General features: G+C 45.9%; 1 protein-coding gene and 1 non-coding gene across 2 annotated transcripts in view; both read left to right on the forward strand.

The window, feature by feature from the left end:
• The window catches only part of DSCAML1 (DS cell adhesion molecule like 1), a 327,482-nt gene that overhangs the window by 77,061 nt on the left and 227,201 nt on the right, over positions 1–23,220 (forward strand).
• LOC112480484 lies at positions 11,650–11,769 on the forward strand. The gene has a single exon (XR_003046600.1). It is a non-coding gene; the product is annotated as a 5S ribosomal RNA (ribosomal RNA).

Raw genomic sequence — 23,220 nt, forward strand, 5'->3', positions numbered from 1 at the left:
TCTTGGGAGCAAGAGTGGAGGTGGACGGAGGACAGCCTTCACTGGGTATAGCTATGTGACCTCGAAGTGATCCGACCGCACTTATATTGATGACAGGTACCATGCAGCTTAGGGCTCGGTGAGCTCTCTCTTTTGAGTATGTTTCATCTCCTCAATTAGATTGTCAACTCGCAGAGGACAGGGACAGTATTGTATCTATGGTATTGTCCACAGGGGCCCATCCAGATGCTGGGCTCAGCAGACACTACCTAACAGTTACCCTTTATGTGCAGGCATTTTTCAGGTGCTTTACTTAGCGCATTTCATTTAACACTAACAACAACCTACCAGGTGGGCACCATAATCACCCCCATTTCATAGGAGGAAACTGAGAGAGGCTAAGTCACGTGCTCACACAGGTTGTAAGTGGCAGTGCTGGGTTCAAAACCGGTAGTCTCCTTCCTGGGTTCTAGACCTTAAGGATCATGTTGGATACATTTGGGAGTTGCTAAAGTTGGGGGGCGGATTCTTTGTCTAGGATGTGTCAGATCCCACTGCCCTCAGCCGAGAAACCATGACTGGAGGACAGCCCAGACAGAGAAAGGCTGCCTGCTGACTAAAGGAAGGTTTTGAGGGGTAAAATTATTTTTAGGGAGAGTATCATAAAATGATATGCTTTTGAGAGGGTGCAGAGAAGTGGAGAATACGACTTACAGTCACTAGCTTCCCAGTTTACAGCTTTAATTAATCTGAAATTGCAACATAGATTTTTATGATTAGCAGGGACATCTCAGTGAGCAGAGAAGAAACCTTTAACGATGATCTCAAGATGGATCTGGGAGATGAAATATCCATGCAATAAACAAGGCAGTGTTAGAGTAAGCAAAGTAAAATACAAATTCCGGGCTATCAGAACAGTAATCTGTCAGTAGGACAAGGTCTTCCTGGACCTGTCCCTTGCAGAGGGGACAGCCATCATTGCAGGGCAGGACTGTGCTGAGGCTGGGTCAGATCCAGTGGTTTATTCTTTGCATGTGTTAGCAGGGAAGCCCAGCCTAGGGTCAGAGATGTTGACTGCCTTCCTGCTCCTTGTTCCTTTGGTCCGGGTCCGTCTCATTGTCATGTTACCCTCAGGTGTTGGCCCCTCAGGGACCTGGGCCTGGACCAACTCCTTGGAGTTTTATCTTTGTCACAGCTGCTGCTGAGGCTAATGGATCAGGAAACTTGTTTGTTGCCCTGGCGATGCCGATCTATTTGCTTCTCTCTTATGAAGCCTTACCCCAACGCCAGTGAGCAGGGAAGGAAGAGGCTGTGGTTATGAAAACATCCCCCTCTCCATGACATTTACTAGAATAAACAGCCACTTAAAACCCCCTTTTGGCTACTTTTACAGACTGAGTGTTTGTGTCTCCCCTCCACTAAATACATATGTTGATGGCCTAACCCCCGCCACCCTGTGACTGTATTTGGAGATAGGACCTCTTAGGAAGTAATTAAGATTAAATGAGGTCAGAGAGTAGGGTCCTCAACAAATAGGATGACTGTCCTTCTAAGAGAGACACCAAGGAATTTGCTCTCTTCGCTCTCTGCCGTGTGAGGACACAGCAAGACAGTAGCCATCTGCAACCCAAGGAGAAGGTCTTTACCAGACATTGAGCCTACTGGTACCTCGATATTGGACTGCCAGTCTCCAGAACTGTGAGAAAATAATTTCTGAGATTTAAGCCACCTAGCCTTTGGTGTTTCGTTATGGCAGCCTGAGTAGACTAAGACATGTACCATCTTGTTAAATGAGGGCTAATGGCTGACCAGACCCCAAACTGATATTAGCCTGTATCTGAAGTCCTTTAATATTATACCAAGTTTGGCATAAGTCAAGCACCGCATTACAGTTTATCCAAGAATGAAAAGTCCATGCGGTAGATATTATCAATATCCTTGTTTTAACAGGTGAGGAAACTGAAGCTCAGAGAGTTTAAATTTCTTACCCAAGTCAAAGAGCTAGTGAGTGCAGTTGAAGGAGGTTCTTCAAGTCTGACAGATCATGATTCAGGGATAGGATGCTGCCTTGGATGAAATCAGAATGATTTACTAGGTGGTATGTAATAGGAACCCACACCCCTACCCATTCCTGCCCTCAGCCTTTCACTCTGCTATGTGTCTGGTTCCATGGAGTGGGAAGGAAGAGAAAGCCTGGGGATGAAAGCCTGGGGAAGAGAAAGCCTGGGTGTGCTCCTAGGAAGGTGCCTCCCACCCTCCCTCCCAACCTCCAGCAGGACCCAGGTAGCCCTGGGCCCTGATGCAACAGTGTCGTTCCACTTGTGTGCCATGTGCCAGCTCTGACATGCACCCCCTGCCCATGTCTCCAGAATGCCTGAGAACACCCACTCCCAGGACAGTGTGTATCCCTTCTGAAAATGAAAACATCACGAATGAAAGCCTTAGGTGCAAGGGACTATATCAGTTCCTCCAAAGCAAAATATTAGCCACAAACATTTCTTATGGGCTTACTTTGTGCCACGCTCTGTGTATTTACTCTTTCGTGTGACTTGCACAATAGTCCTTTGAGTTAGGTATTACTGTTATCCCCACTTTATGACAAAGGCAACTGAGGCTTAGAGAGATTAAGAAACTTGCCCAAATCAAATGAAATTAGTTGGTTTGGGAAGAGCAGGAGGACCTTAGGTAACTAAGATAGTTCGAGATTTGATTTCAAGCCCACTTTATAGCAGGGCCGTCAGAGAGATTTGGCACCTTTGTAGGTAGTGAGTTTCTTGTCACTGCAAGTAGTCCAACGGGAGGGAGACATTCCCATGATGGAGATGCAGGTGATGTGACAGAGCTGAAGCTTTGGATGTTGGGGTTAAACTAGACAGGTTTGACGTCCCTTCCAACCCCGAGTCTCCTCGACTCCACATAATTAGTGTGGAAGAACTGAGTCACACTGTTCTATGGAGCAGGAAGTATAGAGCACACAGAGAGAGGCAGGATATATTTGAAGTGTGATTTGTGCTGTGCAGCTAACAGTAGTCCAACTCACCATTGCCCTAATTTAGTCTGTGTCTTCACCCCTTGGTGAATCTATACTGGGACTTCAGCCTCTGCTTGAACCTTTCATGGATGGAGAGAGTGCTTACCCCAGTACCCCAAGACTAGAAAGATGACCCTATGCTACTGCTTTAGAAGCATCTGGTCTGCCTGCCTTTAGGCAGCTCAGATGCCTACTTCCACCAACATTTTGACATGCCTAGAATTGGGCTAAGGGTGCTGGCTTGGGGAGACATTTAGAAGACTGGCTTGGATGCCAGGCCCTTTGGGAGGAGGATGGAGGAACACAGAGGAGAGAATAACTTTAAGATCATTCGCTCTCCTCTTTTCCTTTTCTCTGGTAGCCAGGAGACTGATTTTACTAGCCTTCGAGAGATGGCATTTATTTAATCACCTGCGATTTAAGCTGACCGGGCAGGGAAGTGATTGTCCCTGACCAGTGTGCTCTGTCACAGGTGTCCACTTGACCACTACTACCCACCTGCTGGGCTGAGGGGCAATCATGTCAAGGACTTGGAGCACGGCTCCCACAAAGTACACACTTTACAGATAACTTAAAACCTCCTCAGTCACCACCGGAAGCCTAGCCAAAGTTAAACAAGACACTGGGCTGGAGCAAGAAGAGAATGAGATTGTTTGTACCTATGCGCGTGTGTGCCAATGCACATGTGAATCTGGGCCCACTTGCAATGTCATGTTTTCACATGTGAGTTAGTCACAGAGGCATGCAACTTTAGAACTGGAGCACTGGCCTCACAATTTCTCTTTAGAAGGCCTTTGCTTTACCCCCTTCTTTTTGCAGAAGAGAGGGTAAAAGTCTAAAGGTAAGAGTGTTACTCTGTGTTTCATGACCTCCTTGATATTATATGTGATTTGATTCTAAGTTAGTACTGTGAAGACTTCAAGAATCTGTACTTTAAATAAGGGCCCCAGGTAGTATTTATAATTGAGCAAGTTTGGGAAAACTGAATTAAGGGATTTACCCAAGATATTAGTGGCAGAAGTGGGGCTAGACACTAGGCCTCCTGCTTCCCCTCATGCTACACAGGTGTGTGCAGAAGAGGGAGTCTGCTTGGACACATGAGTGTTTGCACAGATGCATCTGCCTTTGTGGATGGCTGCCACCCTCCTGGCTTGCAGTTCACCAGGAAAAATCAATCTGGCCCAGAACATGTGTGATGAAGAGATTCAACAGAGGGTCTCCCCATTTATGCTTCTGCCTTCCAGCCCTAATCCTGCTGGATTATCTAGACTAAACACTGAGCTCTGATTGCGTTCTTCCCTGGGAATAGGCCAGCACTGAGTCATGGGGAAGTTAGAAGTGATCCGAGCTCTGATCTCTGTCTGCCTATAGACCTCAGTTTCCCCCAGTATAAAATAAGAAAGGCTGATTGGAAACCAACCAACCAACTAAATCAAAACCTAGTCAAGACCCACTAAGAAAGCCTGCTCATATAATTTGGAAGGAAAAGATGAGCCTGCTGGACAAGGCCACGGTGAGGAGTGATTTTCGTGTCAGTAGCTAGCACGAAGAAGTTTGGATGGGTACGACAGGATACTCAGTGGTTCATTGAGGGCCTCTCATTCCCATGGTCTCTCAAAATAAAGGTCATTGGGCCAGACACCCTCACCTTTTCAACCGTTTCAGAGAGGACTGGGTCAGACAGGAATGGGCATGCATCTGAAGTTGCTCTGCCTACCCAAGTTCACTAACAAAGGTTGAGAGAGAGCCTCACTTACAAGCACAACTCTTCTGTGCCAGGCAGGATGCTAGGCATGTCACCCTGCAAGCTATCGCTCCCCATTGTACACATGAGAAAATTGAGCTTCAGAGAGGCTAAGCACTGGCCTAAGGTCCCACTTCCCATCCTAGCCTGCATCCCACCTCCCCCACTGTTGCCCACATGGGAATTTAGAATTTCAAACCTCACTACTAAAAAGAGGAAACATTTTGAGACTTGGGTGGTAGGTGGGAGTAATAAGGAGACATTCGCCTGTTTGAGATTATTTAGTAATAGTTCTGCTTAGAGGCGAGCAAATGGACAAGAGATGTGGGTGAGGAGATTTGAACCCTTACCAGGCTCCCTCTGAGCTTCAGTTTTTTCACTCCTAACTGGAGATCATTCCAGGTCGCTCCTGTGGTGGTTTTGAGCCTTGAAGAAATCCTTTGTTTATCACAGAGAGGATCTACTGTACAGAACATGTTAATCATGGTAGATGGTGGGGGTGAGAAAAAGGATTTTTAGCAGGGAAAGAAAATCTTTCTCCGCCACATCTCTGGAGGGTGGAAGTGTCTTGTTTCTAACAAAAGAAAAACAAATTAATATTATCTTAAAAGAAAAATAAAATTCATACTTAGAGTTAATTGGCTTTGGATTAGGATTGTCTAAGACAAATTTAGACTCTCAGGTTCATTTACTTGCCCCCTACCCCCGGCCCCCAGCACTAATCTGGCTTCTATAGCCATCGAATGTTCTCTGAGAGTGCAAACTCATTTTAGTAACAGCCTAAGCAAAAAAAAAAAAAAATTAGAAAAGTGATTCTGTTGGGGGGAAAATCATATATTGCCAGTCAAGTGCAAACTCTTTTAGTAACAGCCTAAGCAAAAAAAAAAAAAAAAAAAATTAGAAAAGGGATTCTGTTGGGGGGAAAATCATATATTGCCAGTCAAGGGCAAACCCACATTATTTTTAGATTATGCATTGTAGGGGGTTATCTCATTCTCCACCCCTGCCCAACCCCCAGACTTCCCTCCCCTGGCGTGGGTACATCCGGGCGCCCAGGCAAACCTCGACAGCACTGCTTAGCTCACTGCCTTCACCACCCACCCAATGTGTACCCGGGAAATGGATACGTTTTTGCAATGTTCCTCTGAATGAAGAGTTCTCTGTTAGTCACCACCAGCCTGGCTGGGACCCCAGTGGATAGATAGTACCTTCCCCGCTCTGAGGTACAAAAATAAATGGCTTTTGAGGCACCATGGGGAAATATACTGAACCTCACGTACAATTAAAAGTTATTAATACTTGCATTGTTCCTGAGGTGTGGGTGTGTGTGACATCTACTTTTTCCCTTTGGCTGGAGCGAAACAAGAGAACATAGGTCTCCTCACTGGGGCTCTTAGCCCAGTCACCAGAGGAAGCTGAAGTGTAAGGAGGGAGCTCAGCCCCTCCTTCCTCTAGCTCCTGGCCTTCCCCACCCCCACATCTGCCTGGTTTGGTCCATGACATCTGGGCCGGGGAACTAGAAGGTTTCAACCATAAGATTTTTCCAGACTTCAGTTTTGCCATCTGTCTAAAAACATTTTGAAGTGTGTGTGTGGTATGGGAGAGGATGAAGGTGGGGATGGGAGCTGGGGAAGATGAAAAGAACAGACTAGCAGATACTCTGGCCCACCTTGTCGGGTTGTAGGAAGAAAAGAAGCAGATGTGAAGGCACTTTGAGCTTTTCAGAAAATGAGTCTGAGGAATGATAATTAATAATTCTTTATCTTTTTTTTTCCTTCTTTTTAATTTTTTTTTTTTTTTTTTAGTAAATTTTATCATTATCATGCCTGGTTTGCTTCAGGTCAGTCTGTTTATCCTCCCTCCCTTCATTCCTTCCTTCCTTTTCTCACATTTCTTTTCTTTCTCCCCTTTCTCATTTTCTCCTTTCTTTATAGGGTTAGGGCAGGAACTTTGGAGTCCACTATGTGATGCTAGACAAGGTCTTTAACTTCCTAAAATCTCAGTTTCCTCATCTGTGAAATAGGCATAAAAATACTTGTGAGAATTAACCTAGATAATAATATAAGGGAAGAGTTTAGCACAGGGCCCAGCACATGGCATGTGCTCTGTAACGGGGAAAGGGGTGATAGTTGTTATTATAATCATGATCGTCCTTGTCATTTTTCCTTCCTTCCAGCATTTATTGGGCTGCCCCTGGGTGTGAGGTAGATAGACATTCCAGTGTCTGTCCTTAGGGCACCCACAGTTATATGGGGTGACACGCTTGCTTCCAGTCTCACTCAGCTGCTTTTAGAGAGGTAAGATTTTGGGGTGGAGTAAGGCTGACAACTGAACAAGAAACCCGGATTTCCAGGTATCAGAAAAGGTCAGGAGTGGAGCCGAGGTTTATATTTTGTGTTTTGATAATAGCATAGCTAATGGGCCTAAAATCCATTTGTCACTTGGGAACTGAGGTTTCCTGGGACCAGGAAACTAGCAACTGCAGAAGCAGAGTTGTTTTCAGTGTCAATATTTGTCACACATGGTGGGTGAACAGTCTCCCAGGTCAGAATCCAGCATCTGGGAAGGGAGGATGGTGGCAGGCAGGGGCTATAGTATAGAAGAGGCAGCTCTCTGAATAGCAGACAAAAGGATTTCGATGGGACTAAGAACAGGAAATATCTTTCCAGTTTCCGCTTAGAGCTTAGGTGGGTGGTGCAAGCAACCTGGAAGATGGAAAGATGAAATAGCCCTGGGGTAATTGAGAGTGGGAGGCCCGAGCTCCCAGCTTTATTCCTTCTAAATCACTGGTTTGCATAATGACGTTGCCGTGAACAGCTTGACATCCTCTTCAGGCTCCCATCTCCTTTCCCCACTGCTCACACTTCACTGCTGGTGGGTGCACCCCATGCAGGCCCCTTTATCTGCATCTTTTGGGGGTGAGCCACACTCATTCACATTTTCAGAGAAACTGCACATTTACTCTGCTAGTTTAAAGAAACTTCCAAATTTAAATTTACCAAGTAGATAAATTTAATTGCGTTCTAGTAAGTCTTCCATTTTACAATGAGTTTAACCATAAGAATCCTTTAACTAGCAGCTTCTACTAGATCATTTAGGGCACAGTTATACCTGAAATGAAGATAAAGCACCTCTGATGTTATAATGACACTCAATGGGAAATACTGTTTGATTCATAAAAAATTGATAATTAAACAATTTTATAAAGCTGTATTAAATATTCATTCATGCAATGAACATACATTGAATGCCTACAATGTGCCAGGAAATGTGAGGTGAATAAGACATAGTCTTTGTTTTTAAGGACATTTCAAGGAACACCAAATCCACACTGATAGTGTGGAATGAGAATTGCTGTGAGGAGGGTAAGCAGCAAACACAGTGAACTCACAGAGGAAGATCCTAATCAAACTAGAGGGGGAACAGTCAGGGAAGGCTTCCTGGAGCAGGCGAAGCTTAAACTATGGAGAGTCAGTGTTTACTAATCAAAGAGGGGCAAGGGCTATCCTGGAAACATCTCACAGGAAAACTGCATGTTCTAGAGCACTCTAGTGGGCAGTGCATGAAGGGTGTGGGCATGTCAGGGAGATAAGGTTAAGATGGAGGGCAGAGGGCAGCCAAGGTCACAAAGGGTTTTTTGTGCCTGACAAGTGAGTCTGAACTTTTCCTAAAGCAGTGGGGGATATTAAATTATTTCAGATGAGGGGACTGAGATGAGCCTTTCTGCATTTTGGAAAGATCATTCTGGCAGCAAGAAGGGTTGATTGGGAAACAGGCAAGAAAGAGGCTAGGGCCTGACGGAGGTATCAGAGGTATAGAGAAGCAGGTTCCAGTACCAGATAAGGTGTTTTAATCCATTTCACGTGTAACCGAGGGGTCTGGATGGGAGGGAGAAAGAAACATCCAAAGGACAACAGAGCAATTATCATGGCTGCCATCAATTGTTTGTTTCCCCTGCACATCGTCCTGCTGTTTGTCCTCCACACATGTGGTGTGGGGTGGATGGCCTGGGAGTGATGAGGCTGGATGCTAGGAGTGACAGCCACAGGACATCCAGGCCACCAGGCCTGAGGGTAGTACCATGAAAACAGTGAGCCCAGAACTGAAGCAGCACAACCAGGAGTCAGTAGATAACAGAACAGGACAGGTAGAGGGACTGTGCCCAAATAGTGGGGGTAGGCTCTTAATGTGGCATTTTTGTTAGAAGACCCAGGAAGACCCTTTGGAAGTGGGACCGGGGATAGAGAAGCAGGCCTCCCCCACCCCCCTTACTGGTTATGCCAAGGGGGATCTTTTCCACAGCCCCCCATGGGCCCTTCCCTGGAGAGCAACCAGCTCTTCCTCCTCTGAAGGAGGCAGCTTCATCTCCTACCTCCTGCCAGATGCATCTCATTCTGAGTTTAGTGACAAATATTGAACTTCGTTTCAGGAGTGTTAATTGGGATTTTTAATTGACCATAAGCAGGTCATCAAAGACTGTCTGTATCTGGCAGTCGTTTGTTCTCCAGGGGACAATCCCTCCTAGAGCGGTGTCGTCAGTCAGCAAGCGGGGTTCCCATGCCCCCCAGTTGCTTCTCTTGTTTTAGTTTCGACTCATTTAAAAATAAAAGAAAATAAAGCAAACTCTGTTCTGTCTTAGAAGGCAGTACCTGAAGCGGTTTAATTACTGGCAGTGAACACTGAATGGCTCCGTCCCTAGTGGCAATCCAGTACTGCACAGTATTGTTAGTACATACTAGAAAGGGCTGCTCTTCTCCTGGCCATTTGGAGAGGAGCTCCTGGCCCGCATTAGGCCCTCTGTTCCCGGCACCCCACATGGCACTGCCCACGTGGCGGCAAGTCTGGCTTAGATCCACCTCTGTTGTAGTTGCCGCTCCAGCGAGGAAGTCTGTGCTCCTTGCTTCTCCATCCTGATCAATGGCATTTAGATATGTCCTGGGAATCTGGTTTGTCATGATTTAGGTATTAGTAATTGATCGTGCAAAGTAGGTCAGTCAATTGCTAGTTGGCCTCACACATCCGATATCAGACCTAATTTTGGCCTTGTGCTCTGAGATGCTGTTTCTCTGAGCTTGGGCTGGAATTGGCCGGGGTACCCTAAAGCTCACAAGGGAGCTGGGGAGAAAGGGCAGTGCGCTGTTATCCAGGGGGCTTCAGATGAAAGCGTTTTATTGGCATGAAGAAGAACAGGAAGTGGGATGGTCTAATCTGATGGAAAGTTGCAGCTGACTTCCACAAATTTGTCTGGGCCTCAGTTTAGTAGCTTTGAGATAGTCTCTGCCCAGCAGAGAAAATGAACTGAGAGACTAGGCTTGAAAGATTTTGAGAAATTTTAGAGCACTATTGTGATGAATAAACTCATTCATTCTTCAAATATTTATTGAGCAGATGCCAGGCACTATTCGAAGCCCCATGGATTCAGTTAAATATGGCCTGGCTTCTAAACTGCTCTCCATCCAACTCATGAGCTCCAAGAGGAACGCCCTCAAGCGTGAGGTCTCACTATTAAGTGCCCTCCTTCCCACCAAAAAACGAACACAGTGGTCCTTGTACACTTTTATGCCTTCCTTTTTGTTACTAACTCTGCACTGTCTATAAACTTAGGCCGCCCTTGTTTTGGTTACCACTCAGCCTCTAGAAGTAAGGTCAAGCCCAGGCGGGAAGTGGGCTTTATTCGAAAGCTGAGTGGGGTATACATGTGTGTGTGGAGTGGGCTGGGGGTCATGTTTAGATACCTTCTGTGTCAGTCTGGGTCCTCCAAGAAGCAGATGTCAGATACAATTAGATGAGCAGCTGACTTATTGGAAGAAAGTTCTGTGGAGTATAAAGAGGACAGGGAGCAGAAGTAAGTGGGAAGAACCCTCGGTCCTGATGCAGGTGTGAAAACTGAGAGGAGAGAGGGAAAGAAGGGAAGACTTGGGCAGGAAGGACTCGGACTGCAGAGCACTTGGAGAAAATCTCGGCAGGCTGCCAGTGAGGGGTCCTGTGCTAGGTGGGGATGGCCCACCTCTGGAGCCTGTGCTGTGCTCTGAAACTGGCTGGGAGCAGCCTACAGAGAGCCTGGTATTGATGTGAAAGCTGCGCTGGGTGTCAAAGGTGCAACTGGTGGAGGCTGGTAGCCAACCACATTCCTCAAAGTGCTGCTCTCGCAAAGGAAGATCTAAGCAGCAGCAAGCTCGCGTGACTGCCACATCTTGTTTCCCCCACTGGATTCCTCCGGCTTCTGGCATCTCTCCTGTTGCCGTAACTCGCACCCCTATGCTCTGGGGTGGCCTCATGGAACCCAAAGCTCTCATCCACTCATCTGGACCTACAGTCTCTTCCCCTAAGCTCATCCTCACCTTCCTCTTCCCATTTGAAACAGAGCCTGTGTTCCTAGCCTCTTCCCTGTATAATAACCTCTCCATATACTGGTCACCAAGATGAGGGCTGTCCCCATAGTTCTCCTTCATGGCCACCTTGGTTAGCGCCTGCCCTTGTTTGCTCAGACGCTCACTGCCTGGTCCCTTCTTCTCGTCAACACTAGGTTCCACCAGGGCCTGCCTTCTCCCATCAAGAGCTGCCTATCTGGTGGCCTTTTCCTCAATGGATGTCCAGGTAGCTATACAGGTTAAGGAATCCAGGCTAGAGTGTTAATGAGTCATAGTGACTTGAATTACCTCTTCCGGGTGACGTTTACACATTGACAGAGATTTTCAGTGAATTATCCCAAAGAGTGTGGTGTTGTGCATAAATGTTCTGTGCTTGGCAAACCTAGAAGGATGGAGTTGGGCAGAAGAATTCCCTTTGCTCTATCAAAGCCCTGCCAGTGAGCTGTCCTGGGGATAAGAGGTGGGGAGTATAGAGGGCAGAGGGTCAAGGTTCTTAAAAAATTATGGTTTGAAAAAAAAATTTAGTCTACGGCCATGCCACCCTGAACGTGCCCGATCTCGTCTGATCTCAGAAGCTAAGCAGGGTTTGGGCCTGGTTAGTACTTGGATGGGAGACCACCTAGGAATACCAGGTGCTGTAGGCATTAAAAAAAAATTCAAAAATAGGTCGAATAAATATTTCTCCAAAGGAGATATAAAAATGGCCAATAAGCACATGAAAAACTGATCAACATCACTAATCATTAGGGAAATGCAAGTCAAAACCACAATGAGATACCACCTCATTGGATGACAACTATCAAAAAAAATCAGATAATAACAAGCATTGACAAGCATATAGAGAAATTGGAACCCTCGGGCACTGTTGGAGAGGACGTGCAATGTGCAGCCTCTATGGAAAATAGTATGTGGTACCTCAAAAAATTAAAAATAGGATTACCATATGATCCAGCAATTCCACTTTTGAGTATTTACCCGAAAGCATTGAAAGGTAGGTCCCAAAGATATATTCGATCATAGCGACACTATTCACAACAGCCAAAAGGTGAAAGCAGCCCATGTGTCCTTTGACAGGTGAATGGATAAACAGAAGGTAATCTATACACACAATGGAATGTTATCCAGCCTTAAAGTGAAGGAAATTCTGATATGTGCTTCAACATGGATGAACATTGAGGACATTATGCTGAAATAAGCCAGTCACAAAAGGACAAATTTTGTAATATTCTGCTTTTTTGAGGTACCTAGAGTATTTAAATGTATAGAGACAGAAAGTAGAATGGGGGTTGCTAGGAGTGAAGAGAAGATGGGAAATGGCGAGTTTTTGTTTAATGGATATGGTTTCAGTTTTGGAAGATGGAAAAGTTGGAGAGATGAATGGCGGTGATGCTTGCTGAAGAATGTGAGTGTATGTGATAACACTAAACTATACACTTAAAATGGTTAAGATGGTAAATTTTATGTTATGTGTATTTTACCACAGTAAAAATAAAATTGGGAGAAAAATTATGATTTAATCTAAGAGAAGAGAAGGACAAGTAGATCGACCCCAGGTTTGCCTGAGAATCTCTACTTTGCATCTTCCAATCAGGGTATACGACCAGACAGGACCAAAGTCTTGAACATGGGTTAGAGACCAGAAGGGGGCTGCCGAAGGGGTCCCTTCAGAAAAGTAGCGATGCAAAGGCAGGCAGCAAGGTGAAGAGGGGCTGAGCACAAGAACGGGAGTCATCCAAACCACGGTTTGACCTCAGTGCTGCCAACTCAGTGCTATGTGACTTGGGACAAGTGATTTACCCTCTTCGAGCCTTTGTTTCCTTATTGATAAAATGGGGGTGACAATGCTTACAGCATCGGAGCTGCTTTGAAGCTAAATATAACCTGTCTGTGATGCACATAAGGAGGTTTCTAGCAAATAGAAAGCTCCTGTGTTCGTCCCTGAAGTTTCTGGGAGGCGATGGGGTTTCCAGGCTGTTTAAATGCCAGGAGCTGTCTTGGACGACAAGGAAGGTTGTACTATTAATGGGCGAACATGCAAGATGTCCTTTTCCATGTGATGTTGAGCAAGAATTTAACATGTTGGAAGAGAGCTGAATAGTGACCATTAAGCTCTTGGTGATAAAGATGGTAGATTAGCATTTCTAGCCCCCATGTGAGTCCAGGTAACTTTGAAAGGAAAGTAATAAGTGTTTGGGAGCCTCTGCTTTGTGCTGCGCACTGTGCTAAGTGCTGGGGTAGCACAGACTGGAGGAGATGGGTGCTGCCCAGCTGCTATTCCCAGGCCAGGTGGTGAGATGAGTGTGAGATGGAGTAGCCAACAGCTCGGCCTGGAGGGCTTCTGGGAACATAGAAGCAGCCTGTCCTGGGAAGATGGTGTACTATCGATGGGTGGCCAAAACCGAAACAGGCAGAACTCCCTAACTTCCATTTTTCTTTAGTAAATAATCTTCAAATAACACATTATAAATGTATGATTTCCAGCCTGAGCTGCGACCTCGGAAATTCTTTTCTTCAATCCCTACTTCATATTTCTCAACCCCATTCCAAGCCTTTCTTTCCCTCAATACTCCAAGCTATCTGTGCCTCTCTCAGCAAAAACACTAAAAAACACTACTCTAAGAAAACTGAAAAGAGAAAGCCCACCAGGTGTGGACCAGCTCAGCTCTCTTGTCTGTCATCTCCAACGTAGCCTATCTGTCTGAAAAATAGATGTAGTCAGACCCTGGGGTAACTTTCTTGCCTCCATCTCTCCATTTCATCTAGGACTTTATTGTTAGAGATCAGTCTTTCACCTTTCCATCCTCGCTTTCCTTTTCCCTTCAGCTTTCAACCATGTTTGAAGTTCCATAAAAAAATTTTTTTTTAAAAAAAATTTATTCTTTTTTTTCAAGCTATTCTGCTATTACCTTTTTTCACTAAACCTCCAAATTTCCAGTGGTTTTGCTAACTTTTATTGAGCATCTACTATATGATCTAAGTGCTTTACTTATATTATCATTTAATCCTAGCAACAACCTACAAGGTAGGTCTTGTTACTATCCCCACTTTATAGTTGCAGAAACTGAAGCTCAGTGAATTAATCACTTACCCGGTATGCCATGGTTGGTAAGTGGTGGAGCCAGGCTTTAAACCTAGGTTCATTACAACTACCCAGTCCTCCAACCATGAAAGAATTCTCTTGGTCACCCCCAACGTCTCCTTCAATGCCACTTCCTGTGGTCCTCATCCTCCAGATCTCTCTGTACCCCATCAACACTGTAGCATATGACACTTGCTCCCCTTGTTCCCCTTTGCACAAATGCTTAGGTGGTCTTTAGTAGCTCTTCTTTTTCTGCCCACCCCCTACATGTTGGTTTCTCCCCAGGCTCTGTCCTTAGCCCTCTCATCTTGATCTATATGTGCTCTCTGAGTGAGTTTATGCACTCCTGATTTCAGTCATCCCCTGGACACTGATGACTCCAAAACATATTTTTGAAGCCCCTACCATGCTCAACATGGCTCTGATTTTCTTCACTTCCAATCTGTCCATGCTCCTTTATGCTTGAGATCAGTTAGCAAAACCATCGCCTGCCTAGTCATTTAAGCTAGAAACCATGGAAAACATCATCTATGATGTCTTTCTCTCATCCTAAAACCTAATGGATAACCAAATCCTCTTGAGTCTGCCTTTAAAACAGCTATGGACTCTATTTCCTTTTATTCTTGCTGTCACTGCTGTGGTTTAGGACCTTGTAATAATTCCCCTGACCTTTTTATTGTCTTGCTTCTGGTATCTTCCCCTCTAATCTATCCTCAACACAGCTGCCAGATATCTTTTTAGAGCCCAGGCTGTCATTGTGCTATAAACATTCCCTGTCTTCCAATTATCTAGAAGCCAAAGTTCAAGTCCTTACAGGCCTTCAAGGCCACCCACAACCTGGCTGCAGTGCACTTCCGGCCTCATCTTCCACGACACACCCCACTTACCACCTACTTGTACCAGACCTCATTCATACTAGCTACTCACGAGTCCCTGGAAGTAAACCATACATCCGTGCCTGCATCACAGAGCAGGCAGTTTGTGCTCTCTCTGTTCTATGATGCTTTTCTCATCCAGAATGGATGACTCTCTCCTCCTCAAACTTAGTTCAAATCACCAACGCGGCACTTCCCATACCATATTATGGTAAGTTGTTCGAGTGTATGCATCTTGGCCAGATGGGACAAGAGACCTTGCTTTTATCCACTGTGGTTCTCCAGGGCCCAGCACTGCTGTGAAAGTAGATGGCACTCTTTAGGTACTCTATAAATGTTAGTTTCCCTTTGTTTTGAGACATAAACAGAAGAGATGCCCGGAGACTATAGATGGGAAATATATCATAATTTTCAAAAAAATGGGAAAATATAGAGACTAAAAATGACAGGGGGAGAGAAACCCCTACTTCCACACTAAGCCACACTGAATTTCGAAAAGTACACATGGTTGTTAAGAATCAGCTTGTGTTCACTCAAAATAAGTCACATCAAAAACTCATCTCCTGTTTGCGTAAGGACACTGGACTGGTAGGAGAAGAGAACATTATAACCATAAGATATCTTGATTTGAATAAGGCTTTTGACAAAGTCTCTCACTGTGTTCTTGTCGGCGAGGCTGAAAAACATGGTTGCAGGGTAATCGTTGATCCAGATGAGAATGTTGAGCCAGAAGAGAATTTGGGGCCGGCCATCCAAGTTCACCCTCTCTCATTACAGGTAAAGAAACTGAGACCCCAAAGGCTAGTTTTTCTAAAGAAACACAGCTTATTAGTAACACAACAGGGCCCATGGTCTACTTCTCCCAGCCGGCGCTGACACAAGGCTTTTCCTAGAGTCCATTGGTCTGTAGCCCACTGAACAATCATGCCCAAAGAAAGCTTTCTAACAGGCTGACGTCTACCTGACGGGAGATGTCAGATGGTGTGCTGCAGGGTTTAAGCCTTGACCTTGCCCATTAAGTAATTTATCAGTAATTCATCAAGCTTCAAGTAAAATCTAGAAGGTATGTTTTTCAAATAAGTGAATGAGGCAGATGCAAAAGGAGTGGCTGATGTGTGGGACTCCGGAATCAGGATCCAAGATGCCCTTTTGGCTGGAATCATGGGCTGAAAGTAAAGAGAAGAAGCTTAACAGGAATAAATGGAAAGTCTTGCACTGAGGTTTCCAAAAAATCAATTCCATAAGTACAGGCTGGGGAAAACTTGACTTGATGTAGGTTCAGGTAGTAAAGGCCTATGTGTTTGAGTTACTAATAGAGGATCCTAGGGCTCTTTGGCTGTTAAAATAGCCACAGCAAGTTGCTGAAAGATGTTCTTGTTCTGAATTAATAAAAGCTAGATGTCAAAGCAGAGGCCGTAATGCTTCTGCTGGACTCTATGCTGGTCAGACCACATCAGAGCCGGGCCTCCAATTCTGAGCATCACACTTTTGGAGGGATTTTGACGGACTGAGCATGTTGGAGGCAGACCCTCAGGATAGTGATGAGTCTGGAGATCCTGTCCAATGAGGAACACTTGGGAAAATGAGAGCCCTTAGTCTAAAGAGAACTCTAAAGATAGTTGCGATGTAGCAGGGGAAGTAGACTGGCTCCATGAGTTCCAGAGGGCAGAACTTGGGAGCTATAGGTCAGCTGATTCTGGTTCCATGCAAGGAAGCCATTTCAATTGGGTCTCCCCATCCAGCAGTAGAGTCATGCAAATCATGAGCTCCATGTCAATGACGGTGTGTAAACAGGACCTGGATGACCCCCTGGTCAGGGAAGCAGCGGGGAGTCGCTCTTGGGAAAAAGCTTAATTTAGGTGATCTTGAGGGTTCCTTCCAATTATTAGCTGCTGTGATTCTATGACCTTGAATACGTTTAAAAAACCGGACTCAGAAAAACAATTCTCCCCTTTCTTAGCCCAGTACCATTCTCCAAGCTAAGCAGTAGTTTTAGTTTAAACTTCCAACCAACATCTAGTAATTGAGCACCTACTATGGACAGGGTCCTAGCCTACATATCTTTGTTTTTTTAGCTGAACAAAACTAGTTTATTCGATGACTTCGAAATGAGGGCAGGAAACAATGTTTATTGTAGACGGAGAGTGTAATTCATGTTCTAGGCACACTGCACAATTTATAACTATGGTGTTTTCCTTATATTGATCCTTTTTTTAAAAAACCACTTTATTAAGGTATGATTGAGATACAAGAAGCTGTACATGTTTAATGTATACAACTCAGTGAATTTGGACATAAGTATATACACGTGAAACCATCATCACAATGCCATAAATACATTCATGGCCTCTGAAAGTTTGTTTCCTGAGTGTCTGTTAGGGGGAGAGAAATACAAAAGAAAAGGCCTATATCCTGCTGCATCTCAGAACAACGCCAAGCGAGATGGTGGGGGCAGGGGATGTGACAGAGCAGAGTGTCACTTCTACTCTCAGTCACAGGTAGCGAGAATGAGACAAAAGGGGCTGATTTAGCAAAGTGGAAAGAAGGCTGAGAAAGGGGAGCAGGAGGTGCCACAGGCAGGGTTAAGACCAGGAGACAAGGCCGAGGTGTGGAGGGAGGACAGAACCTGGCTGAGTGAGCTGTGTCCAAGGACTAGATCATTTGGAACCATGCCTTTGGAAAATGAAGCAGCACAAGTCCCTCTGTAACACAGCTAAAAGACTTCACACTCCCTTAGGCCCAGCTCTCCAGCCAAAATGGACTTATTTATTTTTAATAGAGCCTATTTAAGGTAGTTGTGTTTTCAAAGGCCGATGTACTCATAAGTACTTTTCATCTTCACGGGTTAAAAAAATTCTTTCATAGCAGAAATGCTGAATTGGAGAGATGGGGTGGGAGTGGCAGTAGAGAGAGGGCCGTGGCAGCCCCGCAGGCTGCAGCCTTACTCCCGCATGGGTGGGATCTCACTCCCACCTCTGGAAGCCAGACTGAAGCATCGGGGAACGGAGGTGGGGAGGAAGAGAAGAGGACAGGCCTTTCCCCAGCCCTCCCCCTTTCCTTTTCCTGAACATACAGTGTCGATGTAGTCATGGCTTTTAAACAACATTACACACACTTGTCGTCCAAGATAAAATGTTATTAAGATTAAATGCCGAGCAGGGAACGGAATCCGACTTCCCACTGTCATATTTCAGCTCTGGTGAGTGATTGCCTTTCGGTAGCCCCAGCTCCTAAGCAGGGAAACGGCATTATTATCATTAATAAGCCCATAATGGGGAAGAGAAATTATAAACATTTCTGCAACAAGCGGCCCTCCAATGTTAATATTTTATGAGCACACAGAGAAGCTGGCAACTGAATGTAAATGGCAGAATTATACGTCACTGTAATGTAAACACGCGTAATTGGGTCGAGTTGGTGGGAGGAGGGGGAGGCTCGTAGCAGTGGGCAGAGGGTAGCACCTAGGTTACTGAGTGAGTTCCCAAAGGCAGAAAGTCAAAAGCCCAGGGGCCCTGTCACCAGTCGCATCTCTTCTGGCCACCATGTTTTCAGGGAGGCCTATCTCCCCCACATCCTACCCATCATCTTCTGGCACCGGGTCACTTTAGACTTCACTTAGGGGACAGACAGGGAACTGAATGCAGCTTCCTGGGGCTTTCAAGTCTGTCCACGTGTTTGTTTCCTCCCTTCTTGTGTAGGGTACATGTCTGGAGGACAGAGATCCTATCTTCTATTCCTTGTGTCATTGCCAAGCGCACAATACCTGTATCGCAGGAACCCTAAAGAGATTTTTTTTTTTTTGGCTAGCTGTTTTGGTTTGGGTTTTTAGCTGCAGAACCCTGATTCAAACCGGCTGTTTCATGGGAGCCCAATGAACAAGAGTTGCTCTGAGTGAAGCAGAGGTGGGGGCCCAGAGCCCTACTCCTCTCCCGGGGGTCCCCCGAGGCACCTCTGTGGAGCACAACGTGAGAACTACTGAAAACTTCCTTCCTATCTGTTTCCAGATGACAAAACTGAGATCCAGATAAGTGTGACCTGCCTGTCCCAGGTTCGCTGCCTTCCAGAAAGGTATGCAACATGGCCAAGGAAGGAGAGCTAGGTTCTCTCTCCATCTCTGCCATTAACAGGCTGGTGGTCTTGGGCAAAGCTCATTGCCTCTCTGAACCTCACTTTCCTGTTTGTAAATTGAATGAGATGACTAGATGATCTCTAACAATCCTTCCAGGTCTGAAATCTAAGCCATGTACAGTTTTCAAGGAATTTGCATCATTCAGTGCAGTGTACCATACGACAGATGTTAAAAGGCCTGCAAAGGGCTACCTGGAGACCCTTAGATGCCTCCACACCTGGAGAGAACTTTAGTCACTTTTCAAGCTGCCTGGATTCTGCCCTTGGGCTTTAAACTTCCTGAGGCAAGGGCCGCGACAGAGATTCCCCTATTGCTGTGTTTGCCTGCAGCGAGCTCAGCCCACGGCTTGAACTGACCACAAGGGCAGGGACCACAGTGCCCAGCACAATGCCTGACTCAGTAGGTAAGCAAGAAAATCTGTTGAACAAATAAACAGTTGGATTAATGAATTGCTCAATAGATTAGTTAGTTAATGAACTGAGCAGCTCTCTCTTCAGCTTTACCTCATTGTTTTTGTCAATATCATCTGTAGCTTTCAAAAACTACCTATTGAGTGCCTAGTGCTGGCACAATGCTAGTGACATGAAGAAAAGACAAGAACACCTCTGGCTGGAAGCCTGTCTCTTCCTTCGCCTTTCCCCATTCCTCCCACCCTCCATCCCACCCCCCACCTCCTTGGTTTTCCCTTTCCCTCTGCTCCTATTCATTATTTCTCTCTGCAGTTATGTTATTGTTGGCCTTGGCAAAGAGTTTCAGGGGTGTCGTTTGTCTGAGCAACATTATGCAGAATTAAGTTCCAGGGTAATTTCTGATGCAAATACCTATCCTCCAGGAGAATGTGAATTAAGCCTGTTGGTCTCAGCTGGGCAGAGACAGCTGCATTTGAATCCAAGTCTCTAGCAGTCAGGGAAGATCCAGGGGTGTGTGAGACCCCCTCCGGCTACTCCTCTGGAGGTCCAGAGTGGCCCAGGACAGGCTCCCAGGGCAGCAGGAAGCCTTCAGCAGTCATCTTGTTCACCATCTCCCCCATATCTCATCTGAGCATCCCAGAAAGCTAAGGATCTGTGCCCTGCCCTCCTCCCTGCCCTCCATAGCATATTTTATAACCGGCTGGCAGGAAGTTTTTCTTTATTGCTAACCCGATCTTTCTTGCTATGTGCATCCTTTAGATGCATACTTTCAAATTTCAGTGTGCCTGCAAATTCCTTAAGGATCCTATTTAAAAAAAACAGATTCTGGGGCAGGGCCTGAGACTTTGCATTTCTAATAAGCCCCCGTCCATGTGATGCTGTCATGTGGAGCACACTTCAAGTAGCTAGCCAGCCTTCAGAAAAGAGCTGGGCAAAAAATACAGAGAATTTAAAACAGACATAAAAACAAAAAGCAAATAGCCCTGCTTAACTGATTTTATTTGTATGGTCCCTTAAACATTTCTGCCTCTGCGGAAACTACTCTTTGTCTTCAAATTCCTTAGTCTCTGTGGGTCCTGGTTTCCTCATCAGTGAACAGTAAAACAACGCTCCCCTGCACGCAGTCCAAGTTAAAGGATACTTACTGGCTGGTGCAAACAGAAAGCTCAGTGCCTGCCTGTGATGGAGGCTTACCTGCTGAAACAGAAGGCCCTCATAGGTAGGAGGAGGGTGGTGGCTATGCCACTTCCTGGGCAGTTAGGTAGGGAAAAAAAAGAGTCTAATCCTTCAAGAGGACCAGTTACCTCATTGTGCCTGGTGACCAACTTGCTGAAAAGGTTGCTCAGCTTCCGTGGGGAGTTTGGAGGTTGCCAGCAGGGAGTCAACAACCAGCCTGGTTAAGTTGAACTTGGTTTAAACGGAAAAAAAGACTATCTGTGTAACTTAGGGTATCATTCAGCACTTAATAAATTTGAAGATGTTGTCGATTAGATTGTACATTAATTTAGGGTTTTTATTCTTTTCAAAGTGTTTTCCCACAGCTTTTCTTCACAGCCTGTTAAGGCAGTTAAGACAGGGCTTATTGTCTCCGCACTGCAGATACAAGGGACAGAGGGGTTCTGGGACTTGCCCAAGGTCACCTGGGCTGTCTATGGCCTGCCTCCTGGTCCTATGCTCTTCCCTCTGCCCTTAAAGGTGCTGTAGGTGTATGAGGGGAGGAGTCAGGGGTGGGTAGCTCTTTGCTACGCTTTGCTGATGTTGGACTGAAGAGGTGGGAGGAAAGCTGCTCCACTCCCCGACTCTTCCCAATTATTGTCCTGTCAGGACTCAGAACTCTTGTCAAGGAATAGGGCCCAACTCAGAGATCAGAACTTCCACACTCTCCCTGCCTGGAGATGAGAGCGGATTGCGGGACACTGGAACCCCACTCCCAGGTGCCACCCTCAGTGGTTCATGGGCACAGCCAGCTTTGTTCCTCCTGCTCCGCCCCTTGAGGTTGGCACCTCAGCAGCAGTTTTATGCCTCAAACTCTCTGAGTCTTCATCTTCCCAGACACCATTCTTTTTTGCTGCGGGGAATTCTATTTCTCCCAACACTGGCCTTCTCTCCTTGACAGGCAGGCTCAGGTGAGCTTCTCCTTCTCTCCATAGCTGTCAAGAAGGGGAACGGGTCAGCCATGTTTTTCCTGGACCTGTGGGAGGAACCACCTGGGTTCCATCTCAGGGTTGCCCTAGACCCCCTGTGACTTGGACCGTGTGGCCTGTCCAGCCACAAGGACAACTGTGGTCAGATCCAAGGTCCAGACCATCCAGCCTTCTTTCTCCTGAGTCACTGGGGGCTTTTGTGTGGGAACGTGAGATACTTATCATCTATAATCTTCCCTTAACGGTTTTGTTCATTTTTCATTCTTGATTTCTTTCCTTATAGCCTATAGAGACCACTCGTCTAAGCTTTGATTTCCTCATTTTTCAAACTAAATGGTGATGTTAACCTGCCAGGGCTTGGAGGAGTGTTCAGTGTACCATACCCTGCTGGGGATAGAATAGATGCTCAGTAAATGATTATTGGAACAAAGAACTGCAGAAGAATCAAGGATTTGAATGGAGATTGACCCACAAATCCAAATAGCCCTCGACTTCTCCCTCTTCCTTGAATTTCCTTAACTGTGACCTCTGGCTTTCCTCCTCCAGCTCCATCCTCTTCTCTCTGCCTCCTTTCCACCTCCTGTACATCTTCCCCTACATCCAGTCCTTGAGATCTTCTCATTGGTCCACATTCTGCATGGCTTCCTGCACCCACTGCCTACGGCCTCTGGAGAGAAACTACTCACAGCCAGCAAATCCCTCACACGATCACCAACTCTTAAATAGTAGAAGACATATTCAGTGTGTCACAATTCACTCTGTTCCAGAATCACTCATTCTTGAAGCCAAACTATAAAGACTCTTTGAAAAGACTGAGCTAAATCAATGTGGGTTATCATCATCACCATAAGCATATTTTCATCAGCAGGCCTGTAGAGGGTATTGTCCATGACTTTCACCCATTGGCAGGGTGGTCCTTGTCTCTGTGGTTAGATTTCAGAGGCACTGGGGGTCCTGGTGACCACTCTTTCTTTCTCCCACCCCCAGGTATATATCTCCCTCTTCCTTAAAGCTCTGGATTCCCTTTATACTCAAGTGCCCCCGGAAAGGATACTTGAGGGTTCGACAGTCATTTATACCTGAGTGTGACTGAATTGGGAAGAGAACTTGGCTCAGGAAAGAGACACCAAGTTTCAGAGGGGTTCGTAATGGGGACTCCACAGAGTGGTGCAATGAGCCAGGATGGGGAGGCTGAAGGAACAACAGCTCTAGACTGGGTTCTGTTCTTGGCTTTGCCAGTGGCATGATCAGACCCATTTACCACTTGTGTAAGAGGAAGGGTCCAACACAGTCATGCTCTGTGATCCACTCAGACCTAATACTCACTGAGGGCAATGGAAGTACTTTTACTGCATCTCTGCCAGCATGCAGGGACAGAACAGTATTGAGGATTCCTTCCAGTTCCTGAACTCTAAGTCAAGGGATGACCCAGCTGAATCCAGCACCTCCTGCCATCAC

This window comes from Pteropus alecto, unplaced genomic scaffold (assembly GCF_000325575.1).
Source record: "Pteropus alecto unplaced genomic scaffold, ASM32557v1 scaffold224, whole genome shotgun sequence".
Classification (NCBI taxonomy): Eukaryota; Metazoa; Chordata; class Mammalia; order Chiroptera; family Pteropodidae; genus Pteropus; species Pteropus alecto.